This window comes from Phyllobates terribilis, unplaced genomic scaffold, assembly GCF_046119375.1.
Source record: "Phyllobates terribilis strain yellow unplaced genomic scaffold, ASM4611937v1 Scaffold_1__5_contigs__length_1240528914, whole genome shotgun sequence".
Classification (NCBI taxonomy): Eukaryota; Metazoa; Chordata; class Amphibia; order Anura; family Dendrobatidae; genus Phyllobates; species Phyllobates terribilis.
Genome location: NW_027362761.1, coordinates 452047670 through 452075096, shown reverse-complemented (window position 1 = coordinate 452075096; position 27427 = coordinate 452047670). Strand labels below are relative to the sequence as shown.

Here is a 27427-nt window from a genome sequence, read left to right as displayed (position 1 = left end):
CAGCATGTCCATTAATTTTGCGGAAGCACGGCGTAATCACCGCCATTGACTTGCATTGAGACGCATATAATCCGTGTCAGTACATTTGTACTCACGGATTATATGCGTTTCAATGTGTGGATGATACCCAAGTCTGGAGGAGAAGAGACTCTCATCCAGACCTGGGTACCATAGAAACTGTAAAAAAAAGAATTTATAATAAAAAATAAAGTTCATACTCACCTTCCGATGTCTTCCCTGTGTTTTGTCTGCTCCATCCGGTGTCTTGCAATGTTTGCGTTGTTGTGAAGGACCTGCCATGACGTCACTGAGTCATGTGACCCATCACATGGCTCAATGACATCACCGCAGGTCCTTCACACCACCGCGAGCCGCCCAACACACTGGACGTAGCAGACAAAACACCGGAGAGGACATCGGAAGGTGAGTATAAACTTTATTTTTTTTATTTTTCACCACTCTTATTCTTTTTTTTAACTAACTTGGTCACACTACTATAAATCCATGCCGGTTGCATGGATTTATATAGTGTAAACAAGTTGTCAAGCACTTTTCCAAGTGATGCTAAAATCGCTTGGAAAAGCGCTTGATAACCCGATAGCAGAAATGCATGCAAACACGCTTGACAAACGCTTCTACCTGGAGGGAAAACCGCATGTAAAAACCGCATTCGTTTTTCCTGCCAGGGAGAAGCGTAAAAAATATGCAGCATTTCTGCATCGTGGGCACATAGCCAAAAAATCTTTGTTCTTAGCAGAATGTAGTCCAGTGTAAGTAGGACATGTGTTGCTGAGAACAATGGTACTCTGTGCACAAAAAGATATTAATGTTCATTTTGTGATCAGGAAAGGTTGTTCAGTCTGTCAAAACAATCCATTAAACAATTGCTGACCATCTTACATGTATCCGATCAGTGGTCATTTTAGATATTGCTAGACACTTCTGGTGCTTGTTTATCTCGAGAATGAATAGAGGGCCAGTCGTTGAATTTTAACGGACCTCATCTTTCTCACCCTTAACCTCATCTATTCGGTAGAGTCAGGAGACCCACATACAAATTATATGAGTAAAATGGTCTTGCCAAAATTGTCAGGTTTGGCAAATTGTAATGTCTATTGGGGTCTTTAGGCTTTACGTAGCACCTAAATCATAGAAATTGCTCATAGTTCTATATAATCGTCACTAAGCACTCCCTGTGCTGCCATATGCAACTCCCTGTGATGCCGACAACACATATGTAATATGGTATGTTTATACATGCCTCAAATTTTTTCCTATAACAATCACTTATCGTATATCTCACCTACTATATCCTCACCCATCCCTTGTAGACTGTGAGCCCTCGCGGGCAGGGTCCTCGCTCCTCCTGTACCAATCGCCGTCACATTTTGTTCAAGATTATTGTAATTGTTTTTGTATGTATACCCCTTTTTCACATGTAAAGCGCCATGGAATAAATGGCGCTATAACAATAAATAATAATAATATTTATTCAGAAGCGGATCACAGAATTTCCAAATATCTTAAATGTCTGATTCGAATGGTCAGATGAGCTGAGTGTGTCAAGAATGAAGTCTGGGCACCACCCACAAGAGCATACTCAGACAGAAGAGGGCCCCAGTGCAGTGTATATGAGACCCCTGAAGTCCAAAAGCTCATCATAATGCACAATTCCACCTGCTTTGGAGGTAGAAATGGCCCTTTTACCTCTTGGGCCCCTCTGCGGCTGCATAGGTTGCACCAATGGGTATGTCCGCTTCTGGGTCACCCCCATTTTTAGGAATAGTGGACGATCCACTGGTCATACTTCAAATGATTGAACATTTATAACATATCTAATCAATACCAATAAAATAAATATTTGTCTTTTCACAAAGTAGCAGACTTCAAGGAATGACGGTGATATAATTGTTATGCCATAAATGTGGTTAACCAAAGTACGTTCCAAACACAGGGATACAAATGTATAGTGCTAACATAGGAAATGAAAACCCCCGTACAAATTATAGTTTATTAGATATACCTTAAAACATGTCAATGACCTACAGACACAGACACAAAACAATACTATAATTAGATAGAAGGATACAATATTGCTGTAAAAGTAAGGCAAATGATAGAAAGCCTTTATGACCCTAGATATAGTCCTAAAAGTCTGAAACTGCCTAACTGGGGAGGTTGTCACCTTAATATAAATCGATAATGGTGCCCCCGCTCCTCTCCGCCTGTCCCTAGACTGCCCTAAAAAAGCCCTCTCACCTAAATTGCAACCTGTGCCTTCATATGATATACAGTGTAAGATAAAGAGGTTTATGATAAGTAACAAATGATATAGAAAAAGCAAACTAGGGAGTAGACATCAATACTTATCAACACATGTATTAAATATCCTCAATGCGCTTCCCCATCAGGTTCCTCAAGAAGCTGGTATTAGATCATGATATCCAGAGGTATGCCCAGCAACGCCCTAAATATGCCCTAAATTTCTTAATTCTTGATGGATTATATACTTTATTAGGAATACTTTCCATCATCTCATAAAACATTTTAAATGTTGCATCTGGGTATATTTATTATTGTCTACCTGCTCCAGGCCCTAACATGGAAAAACAAAATGTATTTTTTTTATATTTATTTAAAAAATAACTTATTGCCTAAAGCTAAACTATATTTTGGAAATAAGCCTAGGGGATATCCTACAGTCTGTCTTCATGTATATATAAAAGATACTTATTAAAATATTAAAAAGTACAATTGAATGAAATTATCTGTGTTTGGAAATGATCTGAGTGATTTCTTGTATTCAGTTAGTCGGCATCACATTTGTGTCTTTGTGCCCAATTTTCTAGTCAATTAGACCACTGGATTGATCCATTGCAATTAGACTGGAGAAAATGGTGCTTTCTTCGACTTTAAATAGGAATAACACCTAATCTTAGCTGCTATTGTAGTATAATAACTAATTTGCAGATTTGTCATGGTTTACCTCTAAGCACTAGTAAAGAGCGAGCATGCTCGTTACTTGAGATTTACGAGCATGCTCAGGTGTTTTCTGAGTATCTTCGGCGTGCTCGAATGTTATGTTTTAGTCACTCTGTGTGCATGTGACTCGCCCCCAGGGCCGTGGAGTGCTCGGCAGCTCTGGTTGCCGGGGGATATCACGGCGGCTGGCCTGGTCCGTGACCCAGGGCGGCCAGTGAAATGGGGGAATACTTTTATATGGGGTTTTTGGGATTTTTCATGACGCCACCTGTGGTGTCTGGTGAGGATCACCAGCGCTGCAACAGTCCTCTGAGGCAGATGGTAGGGCAGCTTGTGATGGAATGGCTCCCCACAGATGGAGCAGGCCTCAGGGCAGCGTGGGGGATGTACTGGATGGCGGTGCAGGGGAGAGATGGCAGGACGGTCCCGGAGGGACGGACACTCACACGGGGGTAAGCTTCAGTACCTTTACTGGTGTAGACGGCAGGTACGGTCCAGGGTACTCCAGGTGAAGGGCGCACTTCTGGACTCTCCCCAGTGAGAGGGTATAGGGCCTCCTGATCCGTTGCTTATTTCTCTAAGGTTCTGGCCTGCCTGGAGCTGGGCCTAGCTTGGTTACTGTCTCTCTCTGCACCTGCTGACCTGGTGGTAGGGCCTTCTCTTTGGAGATCACTCTCCCTGGACGCTGGGACCTCTGTGACTCCTAGCCCTGGTACTGCAATCAGCATTTGGTGAACCTGGGACCTGTAGTTCTCCAGGGTTTCCGGTGATTCCTACTGGGTATAAGAAGTCCCTGTAGGCACCGACCCGGTGTCCGGTATATAAATTGGGGTGAGTTTACTATGCTCCTCTGCACCCTTAGCTCCACTCTCCTTTTCCTCTCGTCGTCGACCACACTCGGGGCCCTCACTACTTGGCAGCTGGCGTGCTGCGTCTTCACCGCTCTCTGAGCGTCGGCACGCTCTCTGCTCACTCTGAGCTGACTGCTTCTCATAGACCGAACTGAAACTGAACACTTGACTGACTGCCTGGCTCCACCTTCCCTATATATATGTCCCTAACGGGCTCCCTCTGCTGGTCTGAGGTGGAAGGTGGAAGGTGTATGAATGTAGTGAGAAGTCCATCCATGCACCCTTCTAGGTTCTGTGGCACCAATGCGCAGCAGGGGCGCCACACATGATTTGCGACTGTTTGGCAGCTTTAATATATGTGAGGAATGCCTGTTTCTTAGGCATTCCTCACATGTATTAAAGCTGCCTAACAGTTGCAAATCATGCACTTGGAGTGACTAAAACATAACATTTGAGCACGCCGAAAATGCTCGGCGAGCACCCGAGCATGCTCGCCAAAAGGGTTAACAGAACACGCTCACTCATCACTACTAAGCACCCATACACATTAGAGTAAAGCCGTCCAAACACCTTGTTTTCATTTGCACAGACCAGCCATTTAATTCTAGCAGCCTCCGGACTCACTGCCTTCACCCGGACAGATGATGGTGGAAGAGTAAAGGATCAGGCAGAGTGAATTCATATTCCCAATCCTTTTGTGTTCTTGCTAGATGAGCTGTTTCTGGCTTGACATACTCCACTGTCCCCACCTGAGCGCCTGGCACTAGTGTTTAACTGGCATTTGGTCATCAGCTAAGGTGTATGGGCACCTTTAGACCTAGGTTGTATGAGACATCAACCATTCATCAAAATGCAACAATACCTCAATTTTATTTATTTTTGCCATGGGCAGAACTTTTGTGAAACAAGCCTGTGTACACCTAATGCCTGACTTATTACTGAGCATATTATTTACTAAGGTGATGGAGATAACAGCGATCAGCTGCTTCAATGTACAAACTCTGCTGTAACAGTACAGGGAGGAAAAAGCTTTTACAATGGATAACTAGAGATAATATGAAAAATTTCTTTTTTTAACCCTACTTCAGCATCAAATTAATATCCTAATACTCCTTCAAGTAAAGGAGGTAATTCAAATAACAAAGATTGCTGTAATTCCTTAAAAGGTTTGCGTTAAAGCTCAAATGAGAGATATCAGAAAAATAACACATCACTGGTAAAATGGGGAAAATGTTGTTTATGACAGACACTATCGCACGAATGAGGAAATAAATGCAGAAACAAAATCCCTCTCTCTATCTGTAATCAGCAAATCTTTTTTAAAATTTGAAATTTAGTCGCATGAAGTTCAAAAAGTACTCCAATGCCTCCAACTGCCCTGAAAATACATGTATGAGACTCCGAGGTCTCCTAGGACTACATTTTTTTCTACTTCTTGTTTGTCTTTTTTAAATACAAAGGGTGCGACCAATAAATGCTAAGTAAACACCCTAAAAATAACTGGGGCAACAAGCTGCAGTATTGGTGTGGTCTGTACATTCTTCAAATTAGAAGTTAGCTGACAATTCAGTACTGTTTTTGACACACATACTTTGTTTTTCAGCAATATTGGCGGCTTGCTTCTGCATAAATGCTAAAAAATATATGTGCTTCAATTGAAGAAGCACTATAACTACACTGATCATGCATGCAAACAGCAGCTGACTGGTATGTGACCTTCCTTGGTAAGCCTCAGAGACTTGATTTGCTCTTCCATTTCTTTCCCTATAAATAAAATTTGTTCTCTGCTTTCCTCACACATGAATCTTCTCCACCACTGTGCTGGCACACACTATCCGTACAGTTTAGTCAGTGTTTTATGGCTTCTTTTCCTATCCTGTATGGCTAAGCTGTGAGGTCCTTTCTGCAAATTTCCTGTTTCTCTTTTTATACAGATTATGATAGTTTCTCCTGGTTGGCTTTGCAATACCATGTAATGTTATAGCCGCAAGCCATTATGGGGAAGCCCGCCTGAATATTTCTGATCATGTGATCTTTCACTGGTTAATGCAATATTCTGCATTGTGTAAAACGATGGCAGACATTTTAGGCTATTCAGATATAGCAAACCGCATATTGTTCGAATGCGCCGGCTTCAGCTAATTTAAAAAAAATTTAGACAAATTTGATTCACATCGAATTGATTTGCTCATCTCTCATTTATATACCGTAAATTCTAATTATCAATGGACCATTCGGCCTAGGACAAATATATATAGTTCTGCATAACTAATGGAAGAGGACACAAAAGAATAAAATGGGGACCTTTGTTCTTGGGTATTGCAGTATTGAGACAGGTTAAACAAAGTACACATAGTTGGTATCGTTATACACCAGGATACCAGATCCTGGTTCTGTTTGGTACATGCGGTACAGATTTTAACAATTCTTTCAACTTATTTTTTTCTGTGATTTCACCCTTTGCAATGCATAGGGTAAGGCTTGTTCAGATGACTGCATGTGTGCTGCCCATGTGTACAACAGGTCACACACTGACAGTACATGGACTAAATGTAGCCTATGTGCTAGTGCACATGGACATCTTTCCACATGGATTGATGGTCCACATGGAAAAAATGCAGCATTCACTATACTAATCCATTTTATAGATGGCAGCTCCTTTAAAATACAAGTGAGCACACGGGGCTGCATAGAGAGCCAATTATGTCCAAATAATTGAGGATGTGACTGCCTCATCGTTAGCGCTCATGCACACGACCATAATAATCAGACGAGTGCTATCCATCATTTTGACGGATGGCACTCTCACCATGTTATTCAATAAGGCAGTGTACATTTGATTTGTTCCTCGGACTGATTCGGTCCGATGAAAAGAACGCAGCATGCATACGTTGTCTCCAATAATCTGACGGCACTCGACCATTCATGTGTATGGGTCTGTGGAAAACAGTGTATTCCGATATTCACAGACATACTGCATGTAGGAGATGGAGATTTTTTTTCCTTCACATCCAAGAAAGCATAGTCGGACTGACTTTCTCAGAGGAGAGAAAATCGGTCGTGTTACTCTAGCCTTAGATACAGCCATCTGAACTCGAACTAAAAGTTTTTTGTGCAGTTCCTCAATAAAACTTGTGAAAAAATCATAGACAAAAAACACAACAGATATGTTCCATCACTTGTGAATGTGCAAAAAAATTAAAAATCCATTGAGATTTGCAGATTTTATTCTGGATTTTCCCCAGATTTCACATTAGATGTTGAAAAGGGTGAAAAAAATCCATAGAAAGAATTACGGTAACATGCAGTTGTTTAACAATAGAATAAAAAATATATATTTTGGAAATCCAAAGCGAAATTGCATGGTGTAAGATACAGCATTGTGTCCCCATTTTTGTTCTTTACGTTTCTCTCTCTGATTACTAAAACTCTTTTATAGGTCAGTGCATAAAGCAAAAATAATTACTACAAAGAAGCTCACATTTTTATGTGGGATTTCACAGGTTCTCACTTATCAAGAAACAATGTGCTCACTTAGCCTCAAGAAATATGAAACCTTTACAGATTCATATGATCACCCACCTTATTACACTTACCTTCAAGGATTTAGCAGACAGCAAAAGTCATTGTATTTAGTCAGGGTGTGAAAAGCTACATCTAAAAGCCTTAGCTACATGACTCCATAAAGACAATTCCTCTTATATGAATATAGTATACGGCAATATAGTTATCAGTTATGAAACCTATATCTACAGTGTGATACATGTTACCTGTTACATATATGCTGTGTACAACATGATTGATCCAAGCTTTCCTGCTCTCTCTCAGCAATGGACTTCCCCTGGAACTCTGAACATTGCAACGGACTTCCTCTGGAACTCTGAACATTGCAACGGACTTCCCCCGGAACTCCGAACATTGCAACGGACTTCCCCCGGAACTCCGAACATTGCAACGGACTTCTCCCGGAACTCTGAACATTGCAAAGGACTTCTCCCGGAACTCCAAACATTGCAACGGACTTCCCCCGGAACTCAGAACATTGCAACGGAATTCCCCCGGAACTTCAAACATTGCAACGAACTTCCCCCGGAACTCCGAACATTGCAACGGACTTTCTCCGGAACTTCAAACATTGCAACGGACTTCCGGTAGAAGTCCGTGTTCAGCGTTTAACACCAGACACTAACTGAACCTCAAACTTTTAAGTTCGGTTTCGCCCATCTCTAATTGTATAGTAAAAATGACATGTCAATATGGCAACATGATTCTCCCATTCAGTATGATTACAGTGATTACATGTTTTTTTTTGGAAGTTTGAAAAAAATAATTTTGATGTATGATACAATTTTCTGAAACCCGTAATATTTTTTTATTTTTCCATCTATGGAGCTGTTTGAGAACTTGTTTTTTTTTTTTTTGCATTTTTAGGGAGATGAGATGTAAAAAAAAATCCAGTTCTGGAGTGTATTTTGTTTTGATCATTTTGATTGACTGGACTTCTATGGATTGGTGATACCAAATATGTTTTTTCTATTTCTTTATTTGTTACGGGAAAGAAGGAGGAGGGATTCAAATTTTTATAGATTTTTTTAATATTTTTGAAAACTTTTTTTTAGTCTTCTTAGGGAATTTGGACCTGTGATTGTCCGATCACTTATACTATACTAACAAACAGGCAATCCCTTCATGTGTCACAGCTGTCTAACAGCCGCGACACATGCTGCCGCGGCAGCTTGAGCATAGATGCCGAGTACGCCGAAAATACTCTGGCAGCACCGGAGCGTGCTCGGTGAAAGTGTTAACCGAGCACGCTCGCGCAACACTACTCCTCATAGTAGAAGCCTCACTGATGTACTTATTCTGAAGCCCTACACTGACAAGGTATTAACTGAGGCTGATGGCCTGCGGAGACCATATGGGTAAGAATAATGCCAGAAACAATATTTGTTAGAAATAATATCTATGACAAAATGGTCAAGAAATCCTTGTTTGAGGCAAACACTTATAATTAAATTAGCAACCGTAATCTTATATAAAGCACTGAGGTAGTGTACAAAAGGAAGAGGTAAAGCATAACACCATAAAAAACACACTAGTCCTTCCTAGCCAGACCAAAGGCTGGCCTTCCCATAATAGGGGCGAGTCCCGACACTTTTAGCCTTTATTTCTTATGTACAGAATATAAATTAGGGATAGTAATGCAGTAGACTACAGAATTTTTGACTCTTTAAACAACAATTAAAAGGGGCAATTATGGTCGGGAGAATTATAGGTAAAACTAGTTTACGTTATGGTATATGCATTTGGGTTTCTGCTCCCTGTTTTTGCCTATGAATAGTACCATCCACTCCAAGTTCTCATGCATTATCTCTTATTGTCAATATTGTGTACATTTAAGAAAAACCAACATGCACGACATTTCATTTTTAAATTTACATAACCTTAGTACCGTTCTCTCTAAGCTGAATGCTCTTAAAGTTAGAAAATATCCCATACTGTCCTTTATAATGTTATTGGAACCTGTCAGCAAGATCAACCTCCCTAAGCTGTTTATATGGGTGTGTAAGTCAGTGAAAGATACACACATTAGTGGCTTTATATCTGCTACCCGTTGCCTGAATCCAGAGAATCCAGGATTTTCACAATATACAAAGCGAGGCATTAAGTGCTTTGTCACATCCAAAGCACTTAATGAAACTATGTCTCCTTCATTCTTAGTGCCTCTCTGGCTATGAGAGATAGATTTATTTATCTGTGACATCAGGTGTCTGCCAGGAAATCCAGTGCCTGCATAGAACGGAACATGGTTTCCACGTTCTACTGCGCATGTACTGCCCAGCCATGATGTAAACCTGGAAGAAGAGCAACGAGAACACTTGTGAGGTCCAGGTGTAGAGCGTAGCTGGACGGCGCATGTGCAGTAGAACGTTGAAGATGAACGTTTCATTTGCATATTGCAAAAATTGTGTATTTCTCCCGATTCAAGCAATGGACAGTGTCTATAAAGGTACAAATATGTATATCTTTCACTAACCTACATGTCCGTATAAATGGTCTGGGGGTGGGGGTTGATCTTGCTGACAAATTCTCTTTTAAGATATGGCCTGCATTAAACTATTATATTATGTCCTACCGGCATCCTTAGAGATGAGCTGTAATATTTGGGGCAACCTGGCATTAATATTCAATTCCCCTGCATAGATAACATTTCTCTAGATATTTCAGCCCCTTCGCAACCCCGTCCATCCTCAGAACGGCCCACCCCTCTTCGTAACACAAAAGCAAGCACATTTTTGAGCAGGACTTACATAAACCCCCCTCTTGTGACCCAGGAGACCCAGAAAATACAAGGACACTTGACAACTTTGGCCAGGGAATGTCACTACAAAGAAAAGCATTACATAGTTTCTATTTAGACGGATATCCCAGATCCTCTGGTGTAAGGGAAACTATCTGTAGGGACACTCCTGTTGGGTAGTTGTTGGTAGTCCCAAACAATCCACTCTAGTAATGTTGACTACACTAGTAAGAAGGTACCTAGGAACTAAATTGACCATTTAAAAATCTCATTTATTTTTTCTTTTTAAACATGGATGATGTCTCCAAGATTTACATTTGGCATATAATTAGTTGCCATTATAGTGGATGATGATGCCTAATCGAACCCTACATCCTCATGGCAACCAATCATCATCCCAGTCGAAAAACCAACTGGTAATAAAATGGAACTGTCATTTCTAGTGATGACATCTTCAGCTAAGTCTACAATGGTTTATGCCAGCAATCAACATTGTTGTAAATTACAAATTAGAAATAATAATGTAGAAGTACTCTGCTTCCGATCCAAGCTGGCAAACCCAATGAGATATATCTAGAGAGGGGTGTTAGGTACCCCCAGGATCATGAACCGTGCCCACAATCTGTATTTTACTGTGATGTTTATCTTCTAAATGATAAATTATTACTAAAATGTTAATGTCACGTTTCTGCAGGTAATTAACAAGCCTGCAAACTTTCCCAGCTTCTAAATTTGTGTCAATTTATTTGACTTTACAGAGGAAGTTTTCTGCCAGCGGAAGTAAAATCAAGGCATGTCCTTTATACAGGACGGGTGCACTCTGACAGAACTGTCAGCAAGAAGAAAGCCTTTCTGACACAGAGTCAAGAGTTTGCTTTGCTTTTTATTTTTCTTGTGATTTTTTTTTTAAACTTTACACCTTATAACTTCTTTTGACATTTCAAATTACTTTATGGAAGTCAAAAGATAAAAGTGCTATGCATTTGCTTTGTGAATACTGACATTTAAAGAAATTTAAATCTCAGATCCTCTGATCACAATCATTAGAGCAGCTACAGCTGAATCTCTGATGTAACATCTTACCATATTACTGTACTTACAGAGACAAAATCCGCAGTGCAGAGCAGGAAAGGAAAGCTAAAAAAGCATAATAATAGAAAAAATATGTTTTATTATATAATGTGACTTCAGTGCAACTGCTAACAGTTTGCAGCGCCATAAACCAAGTACCTTTCTAGCTTCATAGATCATAAGGACAGAAGATCATTTTATAGCATCGGAGGGCAGAGTTCTACGAGCTGCCCATCCAATAAGGTTAGATGTGACCTACACAGACAGGTAGAGGGCACACAGTAGTGCCCTGTAGATAATTAGCAAGTGACATTTCTGCCCCTTCCTTATTATATATTTTGAACAATGGATAAGAAATTATAGGATGTAGTGAGCTGTAGCTGCAGAAGCATCAAAATGCCATCACCAATTCATCCAAAAGGAACCAGAGCCTCGTGAATGTATTATACTGATTATACTGAATTGATAGTTGCATGTACAATATATTTAATGTATAATAGTTCTAAATCCAGTAGGAATTGGACATCCTGCAGAACCTGCAATTATATTTTGCTAATTTGGCAGCTCTACCAAGGTAAAGAATTCATTTCTTGATTTTTAGTGGAAGGATGGTATGCTTATGACAACAGTATAACCAACTACAGTACAGACCAAAAGTTTGGACACACCTTCTCATTTAAATATTTTTCTGTATTTTCATGACTATTAAAATTGTACATTCACACTGAAGGCATCAAAACTATGAATTAACACATGTGGAATTACAAAAAAGTGTGAAACAACTGAAAATATGTCTTATATTCTAGGTTCTTCAAAGTAGCCACCTTTTGCTTTGATGACTGCTTTGCACACTCTTGGCATTCTCTTGATGAGCTTCAAGAGGTAGTCACCGGAAATGGTCTTCCAACAATCTTGAAGGAGTTCCCAGAGATGCTTAGCACTTGTTGGCCCTATTGCCTTCATTCTGCGGTCCAGCTCACCCCAAACCATCTCGATTGGGTTCAGGTCTGGTGACTGTGGAGGCCAAGTCATCTGGTGTAGCACCCTAGCACTCTCCTTCTTGGTCAAATAGCCCTTACACAGCCTGGAGGTGTGTTTGGGGTCATTGTCCTGTTGAAAAATAAATGATGGTCCTTCTGAACGCAAACCGGATGGAATAGCATGCCGCTGCAAGATGCTGTGGTAGCCATGCTGGTTCAGTATGCCTTCAATTTTGAATAAATCCCCAATAGTGTCACCAGCAAAGCACCCCCACACCATCACACCTCCTCCTCCATGCTTCACGGTGGGAACCAGGCATGTAGAGTCCATCCGTTCACCTTTTCTGCGTCGCACAAAGACACGGTGGTTGGAACCAAAGATCTCAAATTTGGACTCATCAGACCAAAGCACAGATTTCCACTGGTCTAATGTCCATTCCTTGTGTTCTTTAGCCCAAACAAGTCTCTTCTGCTTGTTGCCTGTCCTTAGCAGTGGTTTCCTAGCAGCTATTTTACCATGAAGGCCTGCTGCACAAAGTCTCCTCATAACAGTTGTTGTAGAGATGTGTCTGCTGCTAGAACTCTGTGTGGCACTGACCTGGTCTGTAATCTCAGCTGCTGTTAACCTGTGATTTCTGAGGCTGGTGACTCGGATAAACTTATCCTCAGAAGTAGAGGTGACTCTTGGTCTTCCTTTCCTGGGGCAGTCATCGTGTGAGCCAGTTTCTTTGTAGCGCTTGATGGTTTTTGCAACTGCACTTGGGGACACTTTCAAAGTTTGCCCAATTTTTCGCACTTCATTTCTTAAAGTAATGATGGCCACTGGTTTTTCTTTACATAGCTGCTTTTTTCTTGCCATAATACAAATTCTAACAGTCTATTCAGTAGGACTATCAGCTGTGTATCCACCAGACTTCTGCACAACACAACTGATGGTCCCAACCCCATTTATAAGGCAAGAAATCCCACTTATTAAACCTGACAGGGCACACCTGTGAAGTGAAAACCATTTCCAGTGACTACCTCTTGAAGCTCATCAAGAGAATGCCAAGAGTGTGCAAAGCAGTCATCAAAGCAAAAGGTGGCTAATTTGAAGAACCTAGAATATAAGACATATTTTCAGTTGTTTCACACTTTTTTGTTAAGTATATAATTCCACATGTGTTAATTCATAGTTTTGATGCCTTCAGTGTGAATGTACAATTTTCATAGTCATGAAAATACAGAAAAATCTTTAAATGAGAAGGTGTGTCCAAACTTTTGGTCTGTACTGTATGTCAAACATGCAATTTACATCTGCATTAGTAATTGCGTTCTTCAGTATTAGGGAACCAAAAGTGGAGTTCATGCTTGGGATAGATCCTTGACATGATGAACAAAAAAAGGTGCCAAACCTCACTTACTGATGATGGGGTTCATCAGTTTTCTGTCATGGTGTCCATCATTTTACTGGAAAAATATTTCTTTGTTTAGGTAAAAATTACAGAATTTACAATGAAGCCTGCAATGCAGATGTGAACCCAAGCTAAAGAAGTTGAATAACACATCATTAAATAGAGAATGGTTTCCAAATTCCACTTCCATCAAATTGACACATGTACCAAATTCAAGAATGAACAGGTCTCTGTCTAGTGGTTACTGAAAATGGTTGTCTTGTTTAGAAAAAATATCTTTAAATGGTCACTGACATTTCAACAAACTCTGTGCATACATCAACAAAAAAGAACAAACAAAACAAAAGGAATTGCAAAAGTGATGTGGTCTAAAATGTTTTTATTCTGCAGCTGACTTCAATGAAGTGGCACTCAGAAATATCATAAGAGTCAAAGAGGTTGATGTAAGTCCTACCTGGTACAAGTGGACCTCTTGGGTTTCACAAATTTAGCTTGGGGCTAAAAGAGGAGGATCAACTAGTAGTCACCCTTAAACTCCTTTTCAAGCACTTTGACTTCACTGCAGGGTTTCCTCAGGACACAGCCTAGGAGTAGTCTCCTTTAGCAACAGATAATGCTATCTAAAACATAGGGCCAAAAGAAGATCTGTGAAGAGTAGTCAAGACAAGCCAGGGTCAGGAGAAGAGGAGTGTGTTCAATGCAATAAACTGGCAAGAGGTCAGGGCAGGCAGCAAGGCCAGGAAGAATACAAGCTGGGTTGGTAACAGAAGACAACTCAGAACAATCCCTTTGAACATATTGGAACCTTGTAATGTTGTTCTCAGACATGGAGCAATTGGGAATGGGCTATCAAGGATCCTAAATTAGATGAGCATTGATTGAGAAAGATAGACTTATGGCAGTAGAGAGAAAAGGTTCGAATAAGAAGAGAGTGTCAACTTTTTTTGTCGACTGTACCAGGAAAGTGGAGTGTTGGAGCTCATTGATGGATAGGATAAGGAGACCAGTGGACGGGATCTCAGTGGTGGTAAGGAATGACAATGATTTTCCAAAGTAGAAGTTACCTTTAAAATTACCCATAGATAAAATATTGGTTTTAATCTCTAATTTCTCTAGTACAAATTTAGACATTTTTTGAAAGGCGTGTTTTTTTAACAATAGACAACACTACTGTCATTATTTGGAGTAGACAACGAGGATCAATATTCTTAATTTATCTGTTGTACAGCAAATGTTAATCATAGGAAATAAGAGTCGCTTTAAATATTATATTTAAGATATAAATAATATAATTATTAATTATATATATTAATCTAATTTAATCTTCATTGCCCACCTTTTATATAAGAAATTGGCAAAGGTAACCATGGGTCTCTTTGCCTCCTTAAGGCTTGTGTAGGTTTTTCTCAATTCAGGCAATGCACATGACTATGTCATTAAAGAATTGCAAATGATTTTACAGTTCTTAAGTTATCTGAGTTAACAGTAAAAGGGTTACTGATAAGATGTTGGTCCAGTGGCACCCAACGGTTGCACTCAAGCATAAGAACAAGAGATAAAAGGGATATTATATATCAATGTATAGTGTAACAGCCCTTCTAAAATACATTAGCGACTGGATCAAAGAAATGTTTTAAAATGAAATAGAGCTATTAGGCTCAATGAAGCATATCCCATCTTAGCTCTCTATTTCCCCTATATGAGTATCCAATTGTTCAGGAATGACCCACGCCTTTGTCTCGGCAGCAGTGCCTGACAGACCATTCCATACATTAATTATGTTCAAAGTGGAAAAATGATTCCGATAATGTCCCTCCTCAATTTGTTTGTGTTTTACTTGTCGTTCTGCTCCTTTACTCAATTATCTGATTTTAATTAAGTTGTTACTTTCTGTCCACACACTGGCAAAGTTTTGCCTTTACCTTTGAGATGTAATGTTTCTTTCCTTTATTAATTGCCATGATTTCTTACTACCATTTAGTTATACCTGCCATGCTTAGCACTGATTTGTGAGAATGCCTTCTAATGATCTACAATATATGAGCTCAGTGATTGGGTCATTTCTAGCTTATCCGACTTATCGAGCTACCAGTCTATAACGCTACAAAAGATAGTACGAACATTTTTTATCATTTTTTTAAAATTTTATTGATGATGTGTACGAGATTACCTCTCCTCTAAATGGCAGTGACCAATTTCAAATCGACAGCATGCTCATTCTGTAGTACGAAAGTTGCTAATTTTAACCTATAATTTCACCCTAGCTCATGCATCAGTGCAAAATTGCAGCATCTCGACAATAGTGATGGGCGAGCACTAAAATGCTTGGGTACTCGATGCACGGGTCGAGCAACGAGCACAATGTAAGTCTATGGGAAACTCAAGCATTTTTCAGGCGGCTCCCTCCAGCGGGCCTAAAAATTGCCCAAATCGATGGGAACAGTGCTCAAATGACATGGGAACAGCATGGGGAAGACCCCTGGAAGCATTTCTGACTCCCAGGTCACTGCAGTCAACAACGCTGTCAGAGGTATTACGCCACTTTTACGGACTCACAATAAAACCTACAAAAACTAAACCTAAATGTATTTTCCTGGGAAATATGTTAAGGAACATCCTTTCCAGGGTAACAACTTGTATATAAGGCAAAATAAATGTACAAAAACAATAATGCTCCTCCACACCTTGGGTTATGTTCACACGTAGCATTTTTGATGCGTTTTTGTGCTTTTACATTGCTTTCAACCAAGACAAGTGCATTCACTGGGAAATGTCATTTTAACATTTTACAACCTTATCTGGCCATGTGGTGTGTGACACATCATCAGACACATCCTGTTTCATTTATGATGGAGGGACTCTGAAAGTCAAAAAGCCTATTTTTATAGGGCCATCAGTCAGCCCTTACTATTCTTAAAGGGCCAGCAGTCGGCCCTTGCTATTGTTAGAGAGCCATCAGCCAGCTATGCTTTGTTGTTCCCATAATTTACGAGTGGGTCTCCTATATTGTTATTGCCTATGCAGTGAATGCAAAAGCTGCCAAAAATTTGGAGGCACTTCAATGCCCCTTGGAAGAGATGTAGAGGTCGGAGAGCCTCCTAAAAACAATGTTCCCATTATTAGGAAGTGGGTCTCCCATAGTGTTTTCCTATACAGTGAAGCAACAGCTGTCAAAAATTGGGAGGCTCTCCAATGCCCCTTGGAAGAGACGTAGAGGGCCTCATGAAAAAATGTTCCCATTATTAGGAAGTGGGTCTCCCATAGTGTTTGCCTATGCAGTAAATGCAAAAGCTGCCAAAAATTTGGAGGAACTCCAATGCCCCTTGCAAGACATATAGAGGAGGTGATATGGTAGATATGGTGGTGAATGATATGGTGATGCAGGATGAGGAGAAGGAGGAGGACAAGAGCAAATAGACAAAATCAGGAAGCGTATACCCATGTGTAGGTGTGAAGAGGTGCATGGGAATAGACCTCCCAAAAAAAGATAATGGATTTGAGCTTATGTTACGCTGCTATCATTCGGTGGTGTTGAGAAGTCTGGCCCAATCCAGTCCTTGTTCATTTTTATAAGAGTCAGCCTGTCAGCATTTTCAGTTGACAGGCGGATGCGCTTATCAGTTATAATTCCAGTGGCACTAAAAACTCGCTCTGACAAAACGGTAGCTGCAGGGCAGGCCAGGACCTCTAAGGCGTAGAGAGCCAGTTCACGCCATGCGTCCAGCTTGGATACCCAATAATTATAAGCCACAGAGGAATCACGGAGGACATTGGTAAGGTCGGCAAGGTACTCCCTCACCATCTTCCCAAACTTTGCACTCCTTGTGAGAGTACCCCATGCCTCAGGGTCTGTAAGATGGGAGAGTCTGAGAAAACGGTCCCAGAATTTTGACAGTGTTCCCCTGCCGCTGGATTGGAGTTGTGTCTCTCTCGCCTGTACTCCTTGGTTGTCCAAAGAAACTGTGACCTCTGCCGCAACAAGGGCCTTCTGGTACTGCCCCATTTTAGTAGACCTTTCGACCTTGGGAATAAGAGATAGAAAGTTCTCCTTGTAGCGTGGGTCTAGAAGTGTCACTAACCAGTAATGACTGTCACCCAAAATTTGGAGAACGCGAGGGTCATGGGAAAGGCAGCGTAACATAAACTCAGCCATGCGTGCCAGACTGCTAACAGGCAAGACTTCTGTGTCCTCACCAAGAGGATGACTGACCATGCTCTCCTCCTCCTCCTCCCTCTCCTCAGGCCATTCACGCTGAACAGACGGTATGACAGTTGTGCAGGAAGTGCCGTCTATAGCGCATAAAACTAGCTCCTCCTCCTCCTCTTCCTCATTGTCACCCAATCCACGTTGGCATCAGATGAGGCTGGACTGTGTGTAATCACCCCGTATGGTTCCTTGCTCCATCTCATCGTGCTCCGCCTGCAATGCATCCTCTTTGATTTTGAGCAGAGAGCGTTTCAGAAGACAGAGAAGCGGGATGGTGACACTAATTATGGCATTAACGCTGCTCACCATCTTGGTGGAGTCCTCAAAGTTTTGGAGGATGGTACATATGTTTGACATCCATGTCCACTCCTGAGGTCTTATGTGTGGAGTCTGAACTGAATACAGACGGCCTTGTTGATGCTGGTAGTCAACAACTGCCCTCTTCTGCTCACAAATCCTTCCTAACATCATCTGCAATGTAGAGTTCCAATGCGCGGGGACATCACACACCAGTCGGTGAGCTGGAAGCTGCAAACGCTACTGAAACACGGCAAGGGTGGCGGAAACTGTAGGTGACTTTCTAAAATGGGCACACAGGCGGCGTACTTTGACAAGCAGATCCGGCAGCTCTGGGTAGGTTTTGAGAAACTGCTGAACCATGAGGTTAAGCACATGGGCCAGGCATAGTACGTGTGTGAGCTTGCCTCGCCTCGCCTTAGAGCCGCCACCAGGTTCCGGCCATTGCCACACACTACAATGCCTGGCTGTAGGTTCAGCGGTATCAGCCACAGATCGGCCTGCTCTTTCAGAGCAGTCCACAACTCTTCAGCACTGTGTGGTTTGTCACCTAAGCATATTAGCTTCAGCATAGCCTGTTGCCGCTTGGCCGAGGCAGTGCTGCAGTGCTTCCAGCTTGCGACTGATGTGGTCATTTCGGAGATGGATGCTGAAGACAGGAGGAGGTGCAGGAGCTATAGAATGTGGGGGCAACCCTGATTGACCCAGGGCCCGCAATCCTCGCCGTTGGGAGGACGTGTTCCGTTCCAAGGTCCAACTGGGTCCCGGCTTCCACTATGTTAACCTAGTGTGCCGTCAGTGAGATGTACCGTGCCTGCCCACAAGCACTTGTCCACGTGTCCGTGGTTAGGTGGACTTCCCAAGAATTGCGTTGTTGAGGGCATGGCTAATGTTGTGGGATACATGCTCGTGTAATGTGGGGATGGCACACCGGCAGAAATAGTGGCGGCTGGGGACCGAGTACTGAGGGACGGTCGCCGCTATCAGGTTGAGGAAAGCTTCCATCTCCACGAGCCTAAAAGGCAACATTTTGAGCGCAAGCAGTCGCGAAATGTGTGAATTTAGTAGTGTGGACTGTGGGGTGTTGGCTGTGTATTTGCACTTGCATTCCAAGGACTTGGGTAGGGACAACTGAACGCTGCGCTGGGACAAGGACGTGGACATGCTTGTGTTATGAACTGCTACAAACACTAAGGAAAGATAGGAAAACTGTCCCTACAATAGGACTAAGCTGATTCCCTACGATGCAGTGGGGAACCTGTTCCTTGTGAATAGACCCGCCTAAGTCCTCGGCTAGTCTGAACGCAGACCTATAGATATAAGGGAGGGGTCCCTACAAGAACTAAGGACTGGGATATAGTTGGACACCTCCTAGCAGAAATTGTAGCAGAGCAAAGACAAACAAACAAACAGAAGTACTAGTGGTCAAAAGACCAAGCAAACTACAGAGTAAGGTACAAAGCACCTGGCTAGCTTAAGAGTAAATATAACACTGAAGTCCAGCAAGGCCAGGAGGGTGGAGCTGGATTAAATAGGCAAAAAGTCATGTGACCAGCAAAATAGAAAATACTAACAGGAGGGTTCTAACAGTACCCCCTCTTCTATGAGGATCCTCCGGATCCTCCAGGCCCAGGTTTATCAGGAAACCTACTGTGAAACGCTCTGACAAGTCTAGGAGCGGAGACATCATCCGCCCTTACCCAGGAGTTATCCTCGGGACCGAAACCTTTCCAAGCGACGAGATACTGCAATCTCCCTCTATGCCATCTAGAATTAACAATGTGAGAAATTTCATATTCACCGTCTTCCTCCACCGAAGGAACAGAGACAGTGGCGTCCCTATCAGAAACATCGGCTTTTTTCAATAAGGAAACATGAAACACCGGATTAATCTTCCAGGAGGTAGGAACCTCCAACCTAACAGCAGATTGGTTAACTACCTGAAGCACCTTAAACGGACCCACAAACTTCGGGCCCAATTTCTTAGAAGGAATCCTCAACCGCAGATTCCTAGAGGACAACCAAACCATGTCACCAACAGTAAACAAAACCTCTTGAAGTTTCCTGTCAAAGTACCTCTTGGATTTTTTGTTAGCCTCTTGAAGGTTACGATTACGACGTACATCAGTCCATACTCTCTCTAAATCACCGGAAAAATTCTCCTCCTCCGGCACAGCCGATACCAATTTGGAGAATGACCCAAACGACGGATGTCTCCCAGTACAACAAAAAAAAGGAGAACACCCAGCAGAAGAGGATGTATGGTTGTTAAGAGCAAATTCAGCCAGTGGCAGAAACTCAGACCACCCCTCTTGTTTGTCAACCACAAAACAACGCAAAAACTGTTCAACATCCTGGTTCTTTCTTTCTGTCTGTCCATTAGACTCAGGATGATATCCAGATGAAAATGACAAATGGACTCCCAACCTGTCACAAAAAGCACGCCAAAAACGAGCCACGAACTGAGGTCCCCTATCGGAAACAATGTCGGCAGGAACGCCATGGAGTCTGACAATTTCTTTAACAAAAGCCTTAGCGAGTGTCTTGGCGCAGGGCAGTTTGATGAAGGGAACCAAATGACACATCTTGCTAAAACGGTCCACGACCACCCAGATAACAGTGAAACCCTCAGAGGCAGGAAGGTCAGTAATAAAATCCATAGCAAGATGCGTCCAAGGAGCACTAGGAACCTCCAGAGGGCAAAGCAACCCCGCAGCAGGAGCATGTGAAGCCTTTGACCTAGCACACACAGTACATTGACGCACCCACTTAATGACTTCCTTCTGCCACCCAGGCCACCAAAAACTGCGACCTACAAGTCTCTTAGTCTCCGAAATTCCTGGATGACCTGCCAACCGAGACTCATGACACTCCACAAACAAATCTCTCCTAAAGTTCCTAGGCACAAACAACCTCCCATGGGGAGTGTTAGATGGGGCATCCTCCTGGGCTTTCAGAATCCCATCTTCCAAAACAGAGTCCAATGCTGCTATCACAACACCTTCCTGTAAAATGCTCTCCTCCTCCTCGGTACCAACCATGGGAGAAAAACTGCGAGATAAAGCATCAGCTTTTACATTCTTGGTACCCGGGATGTAAGTAACAGAAAAATTAAACCGCAAAAAAAAAGTGCCCACCTAGCTTGACGGGCATTCAAGCGCTTGGCAGCATCAAGATAGATCAGATTCTTATGATCAGTAAAAACCTGAATGGGAAATTTAGCACCTTCCAAGAGATGACGCCAGTGTTCAAATGCGAGTTTAATCGCCAGCAATTCCCGATTACCAACATCGTAATTAAGTTCGGTCTCAGAAAATTTTTTTGAAAAAAAAGCACAGGGATGTACTCCATTCTTGTTTTCCTGAGACAAAACAGCACCGACCCCCACCGATGAAGCATCGACTTCGACCAAAAAAGGCTTGGTCTCATCAGGCTGCATAAGGATGGGGGCAGAACTGAACCTCTCCTTGAGATACACAAAAGCTTCAATGGCCTCTGTAGTCCACTGAACCGTATTCGCACCTTTCCTGGTGAGATCGGTCAGCGGCTTAACAATTATAGAAAAATTCTTAATGAATTTTCTGTAATAATTGGCGAAACCCAAAAATCTCTGTATTGGTTTCAAACCAATAGGCCTAGGCCATTCCTGCACCGCCTGAACCTTCACCGGGTCCATCTCAAAGCCCTCGCTGGAGATAATGTAGCCCAAAAAACTAATTCTCTGCACAGCGAACTCACATTTCTCCAGCTTAGCAAAAAGTGAATTGTCGCTTAACAACTGTAATACCTCACGTACGCTCTGCCAATGAGACTCCAGATCCGGCGCAAAAATCAAAATGTCATCCAAATACACCACCACATTCTTACCGATCAACGGTCTTAGGATGTCATTAATAAGGTTCTGAAAAAACGCTGGTGCGTTGGTAAGACCAAAGGGCATAACCAGATTCTCAAAATGATTGTCACACTGACACTGCGTACAGGAGGTCAGGGGCCTAAGCTGACCCTAAGCTGGGGCCCTGACTAATCCCTCTTCCTGGAGGTACTGTTAAAGGTACAGAGGTCCAGGCCGCCAGCGTAACTCCTACCTCCTGAGGATCCCTGCACCTCAGTAATCTAGTCCTGAGAAGGACCCCGATCACAACAATAGGGGACAGGAAATAATATGCCAACACACAGTACTTAGACGAACGAGACAGTACAAGGGTCAAACCAAAAACCACCTTGCATACAAAAACTACACCACAACTACAGAGGGAACACCAACGGGAAAGGAGATAAATGATAAAGCGAGGAAGGGAAAAACCACACCAAATACACTTAGCTCAGAACTCCAAAATACCACGAACCGCGTTGTTTGTCTGTATGAAATGCTTTCACCGACACTTCCCTAACAGACCAGCAGGCATTTGAAGGAGTCCCACTACTGCAGAATTGATTGCAGCTGGGCGAGGCAGGACCTCGTCTAGGACAGAGAGAGAGAGTTAACTCCCTCACTGCCGAAAAACACAAAACACCAAAAACTCAGCTGCGAGAAGTCAGGCTGTGTAATCGTGACGATCTTCGTGGCGACACACCCGTGACAGTACCCCCCCTTCTACGAGGGGCCTCCGGACCCTCAGGGCCAGGTTTATCCGGGTGAGTCGTGTGGAAGGCTCGAACTAATCGGTCTGCGTTAATATCCGACGCAGGAACCCACATCCTCTCCTCAGGACCATACCCCTTCCAATGAACCAGGTACTGAAGGGACCGGCGATTAAAGCGTGAATCGATGACCTTCGATACCTGGAACTCCAAGTTACCATTGACCACCACTGGAGGGGGAGGTAAAGGTGACGGTATCACCGGCGCCACATACCTCTTAAGCAACGATCTGTGGAACACGTTGTGAATTTTAAACGTAGGGGGGAGGTCAAGACGGAATGCCACCGGATTAATTATAGAACTGATCCTGTACGGCCCGATGAACCTGGGACCCAGTTTCCAGGAGGGAACCTTAAGTTTTATATTCCTGGTAGACAACCATACCCGATCGTTCACACTTAGTGTTATGATCTGCTACAGAGACTAAGGAAAGAGAGGAGATCTGTCCCTACAATAGAACTAAACTAGATCCCTACGATGTAACGGGGAACCTGATCCTGCGATCAGACCCGCTAAAGTCCTCGGCTAGTCTGAACGCAGACCTATAGATGTGAGGGAGGGATCCCTACAAGATCTAGGGACTGGGAAAAGTTGGACACCTCCTAGCAGAAATAGTAGCAGTCAAAGACAAACACACAACAAAAAGGCATAGGGGTCAGAAGACCTAGCAAAACTAACAGAGAACGGCAACAGAGCAACAAGCTAGCTCAACAGTAGTAAATACAAATGAAGTCCAGCAAAGCCAGGAGGGCGGAGCCGGATTAAATAGGCAAAATGGTCATGTGACCAGCAAACTAAAAAAAACCTAACAGGAGAGTTGTAACAGTACCCGCTCTTCTAAGAGGATCCTCCGGATCCCCTAGGCCCAGGCTTACCAGGAAACCTCCTGTGAAATGCTCGGACAAGTCTGGGAGCAGAAACATCATCCGCCCTCACCCATGAGTTATCCTCAGGTCCGAAACCCTTCCAAGCGACGAGATACTGCAAACTCCCTCTATACCATCTAGAATTTAGGATGCGGGAAATTTCATATTCCCCGTCCTCCACCACCGGAGGAACAGTGGCAGAGGCGTCACCATCCGACACATCAGCTTTTTTCAACAGAGAAACATGAAACACCGGATTAATCCTCCAGGACGTAGGAACCTCCAGCCTAACAGCAGATTGGTTAACTATCTGAAGTACCTTAAAGGGCCCTACGAACTTGGGACCCAATTTTTTAGAAGGAATCCTCAATCGCAGATTCTTAGAGGACAACCAAACCATGTCACCAACAGCAAACAAAACCTCTTGCCGTTTCCTATTAAAGTACCTCTTAGATTTCTTGTTAGCCTCCTGAAGATTACCACGCACATCCGTCCAAACTCTCTCCAAATCACAGGAAAAACTCTCCTCCTCAGGCACAGCCGAAACCAATTTGGAAAATGACCCAAAAGACGGATGTCTCCCAGAACAACAAAAAAAAGGCGAACACCCAGCAGAAGAGGATGTATGGTTGTTAAGAGCAAATTCAGCAAGTTGCAGAAACTCAGACCACCCCTCTTGATTGTCTGCCACAAAACAACGCAAGAACTGCTCAACATCCTGGTTCTTCCTTTCTGTCTGGCCATTAGACTCAGGATGATATCCGGATGAAAACGACAAATGAACTCCCAACCTGTCACAAAAGGCACGCCAAAAACGAGCCACGAACTGAGGTCCCCTATCAGAAACAATGTCAGTAGGAACACCATGTAGTCTGACAATTTCCTTGACAAAGGCCTTGGCGAGTGTCTTAGCGCAAGGCAGTTTGATGAAGGGAACCAAGTGACACATCTTGCTAAAACGGTCCACGACCACCCAGATGACCGTGAAACCTTCAGAGGGAGGAAAGTCAGTAATAAAGTCCATAGCCAGATGTGTCCAAGGTGCACTAGGAACCTCCAGAGGGCAAAGCAACCCCGCAGCAGGAGCATGCGAAGACTTGGATCTTGCACACACAGTACATTGGCGCACCCACTTAATGACTTCCTTCTGCCATCCAGGCCACCAAAAACTGCGACCCACAAGTCTCTTGGTCTCAGAAATTCCTGGATGACCTGCCAACCGAGACTCATGACACTCAACAAACAAATCTCTCCTAAAGGTCCTAGGCACAAACAACCTCCCATGGGGAGTGTTAGATGGGGCATTCTCCTGTGCTTTAAGAATTTCATCCTCCAAAACGGAGTCCAAAGCAGCAATCACAACACCTTCTTGTAAAATGGTCTCCTCTTCCTCCTCAAGACCGACCATGGGAGAAAAGCTGCGAGACAAAGCATCCGCTTTAACATTCTTGATACCCGGGATGTAAGTAACGGAAAAATTAAACCGCGAGAAAAAAAGTGCCCACCTAGCCTGACGGGCATTCAAGCGCTTGGCAGCATCAAGATAGATCAGATTTTTATGATCAGTGAAAACCTGAATGGGAAATTCAGCACCTTCCAAGAGATGACGCCAGTGTTCAAATGCGAGTTTAATCGCCAGCAATTCCCGATTACCAATATCGTAATTAAGTTCAGTCTCGGAAAATTTTTTTGAAAAAAAGGCACAGGGATGTACTCCATCCTTGTTTTCCTGAGACAACACCGCACCAACCCCCACCGAAGAAGCATCAACCTCAACCAAAAACGGCTTAGTCACATCAGGCTGCATAAGGATGGGAGCAGAGGTGAACCTCTCCTTTAGAAACACAAAAGCTTCAATGGCCTCAGAAGTCCACTGAACCACATTAGCACCTTTCCTGGTGAGATCGGTCAGTGGTTTGACAATAATAGAAAATTTTTTTATGAATTTTCTGTAATAATTGGCGAAACCCAAAAACCTCTGTATCGATTTCAAACCAATAGGCCTAGGCCATTCCTGCACAGCTTGAACTTTAACCGGGTCCATCTCAAAACCTTCACTGGAGATCATGTAGCCCAAAAAACGAATTCTCTGTACAGCGAACTCACATTTCTCCAGCTTAGCAAAAAGCGAATTGTCCATTAATAACTGTAATACCTCACGTACGCTCCGCCAATGAGACCCCAGATCCGGCGAATAAATCAAAATGTCATCCAAATACACAACCACATTTTTGCCGATTAAAGGTCTAAGGATATCATTAATAAGATTCTGAAAAAATGCTGGAGCATTGGTGAGACCAAAAGGCATAACCAGATTCTCAAAATGACCCACAGGAGTGTTAAAAGCAGTCTTCCATTCATCACCCTCCTTCATGCGCAACAAATTGTATGCCCCCCGGAGATCAATTTTAGAGAACCACTTGGCCCCCACTAACTGGTTAAATAAATCAGGAATCAATGGCAGTGGGTAAGGATTGCGTACAGTAATTTTATTAATCTCACGAAAGTCCAGACAAGGACATAAACCGCCATCTTTTTTTTTTACAAAAAAAAATCCAACAGCCACAGGAGACTTGGAAGGCCTAATGTGACCGACGGCCAAGCTTGTCTGTATGTATTCTTCCAAAGCCTTTCTTTCAGGAATAGTAAGATTAAATAAACGACTCTTAGGAAGAGTCGCGCCAGGGACAAATTCAATGGTACAATCATAGTCTCTATGGGGAGGCAAAACCTGCGACTCCTCCTCAGAAAAAACTCTCCAAAAATCCTGAATAGGTACAGGCAATTCCCCTATATCCACAGCAGCAATGCGCCCGTTACAACACTTGTCATAACACTTAGGGCTCCAGGACTTAATTTCATTGGTAGACCAATCCAGTACAGGATTGTGCAATTTTAACCAAGGTAACCCCAATATTACTGGAGAAGGCAAATTATCCAATACCACCAAATCCAAATTCTCTTGATGAATACCATTAATAGTGAGGGGAAATTCACAGACCTTGTGAGTAACACTCTTCAAGGGAGAGCCATCGACAGAAACCACAGCAATAGGGGATGACAAAGTTTTAGGTTCTAATCTAAGTTTTTCCAAGAATCCCCCATCAATCACATTCAGAGTAGATCCACAATCCACAAATACCCGAAATTCAATTAATTCATCCTGAGCAGCAGTAGTGGCAGATAGGAATACTCCCTTAGAATTTAAACAGGCAATACGAGCATGACTGACCATTTTTTTTTCTTTCTTCTTACGAAGCACACAGCTCTTAATAAAATGACCAGAATTTCCGCAATAGAAACACAAGCCTTCAGAAAGTCGGCGGTCTTTTTCCTGAGAGCGGGGTGCCATCGCCCCAATTTCCATCGGCTCTCCATTGTCAGCACAGAACCTCTCAGGACTCGAAGCTGACATAGCAGAGGATTTGCTCTCATTAACCCTTTCACGCAGTCTCCTGTCTACCCGTATAGCTAATTGCATTGCCTCCTGCAAGTTTCCAGGTGTGGGATAAGCAATCAGTAAATCCTTTACCCTTTCACATAGCCCTGCAAGAAACAAGCTTTTCAAAGCAGAATCGTTCCACCCCACCTGGGCAGACCACCGACGGAAGTGAGAACAATATTTTTCCACATTACCTGATCCCTGCCTCAAACGTCTTAATTCAGACTCAGCAGATGAGACACGATCAGGATCATCGTACAACAAACCCAAAGCAGAAAAAAAACTATCCACTGATCTAAAGCACGGATCACTAGGTTGGAGAGAGAAGGCCCAACCCTGAGGATCTTTGCGCAAAAGTGACATTATGATCCCTATGCGCTGTGATTCATCAC

At 42.8% G+C, this 27427-nt stretch overlaps 1 protein-coding gene across 8 annotated transcripts in view; it reads right to left on the bottom strand.

Moving 5' to 3' along the window:
- MCTP1 (multiple C2 and transmembrane domain containing 1) overlaps nucleotides 1-27427 on the bottom strand; it is a 1157412-nt gene that overhangs the window by 283326 nt on the left and 846659 nt on the right. The gene's annotated exons all lie outside the window — the stretch shown is intronic.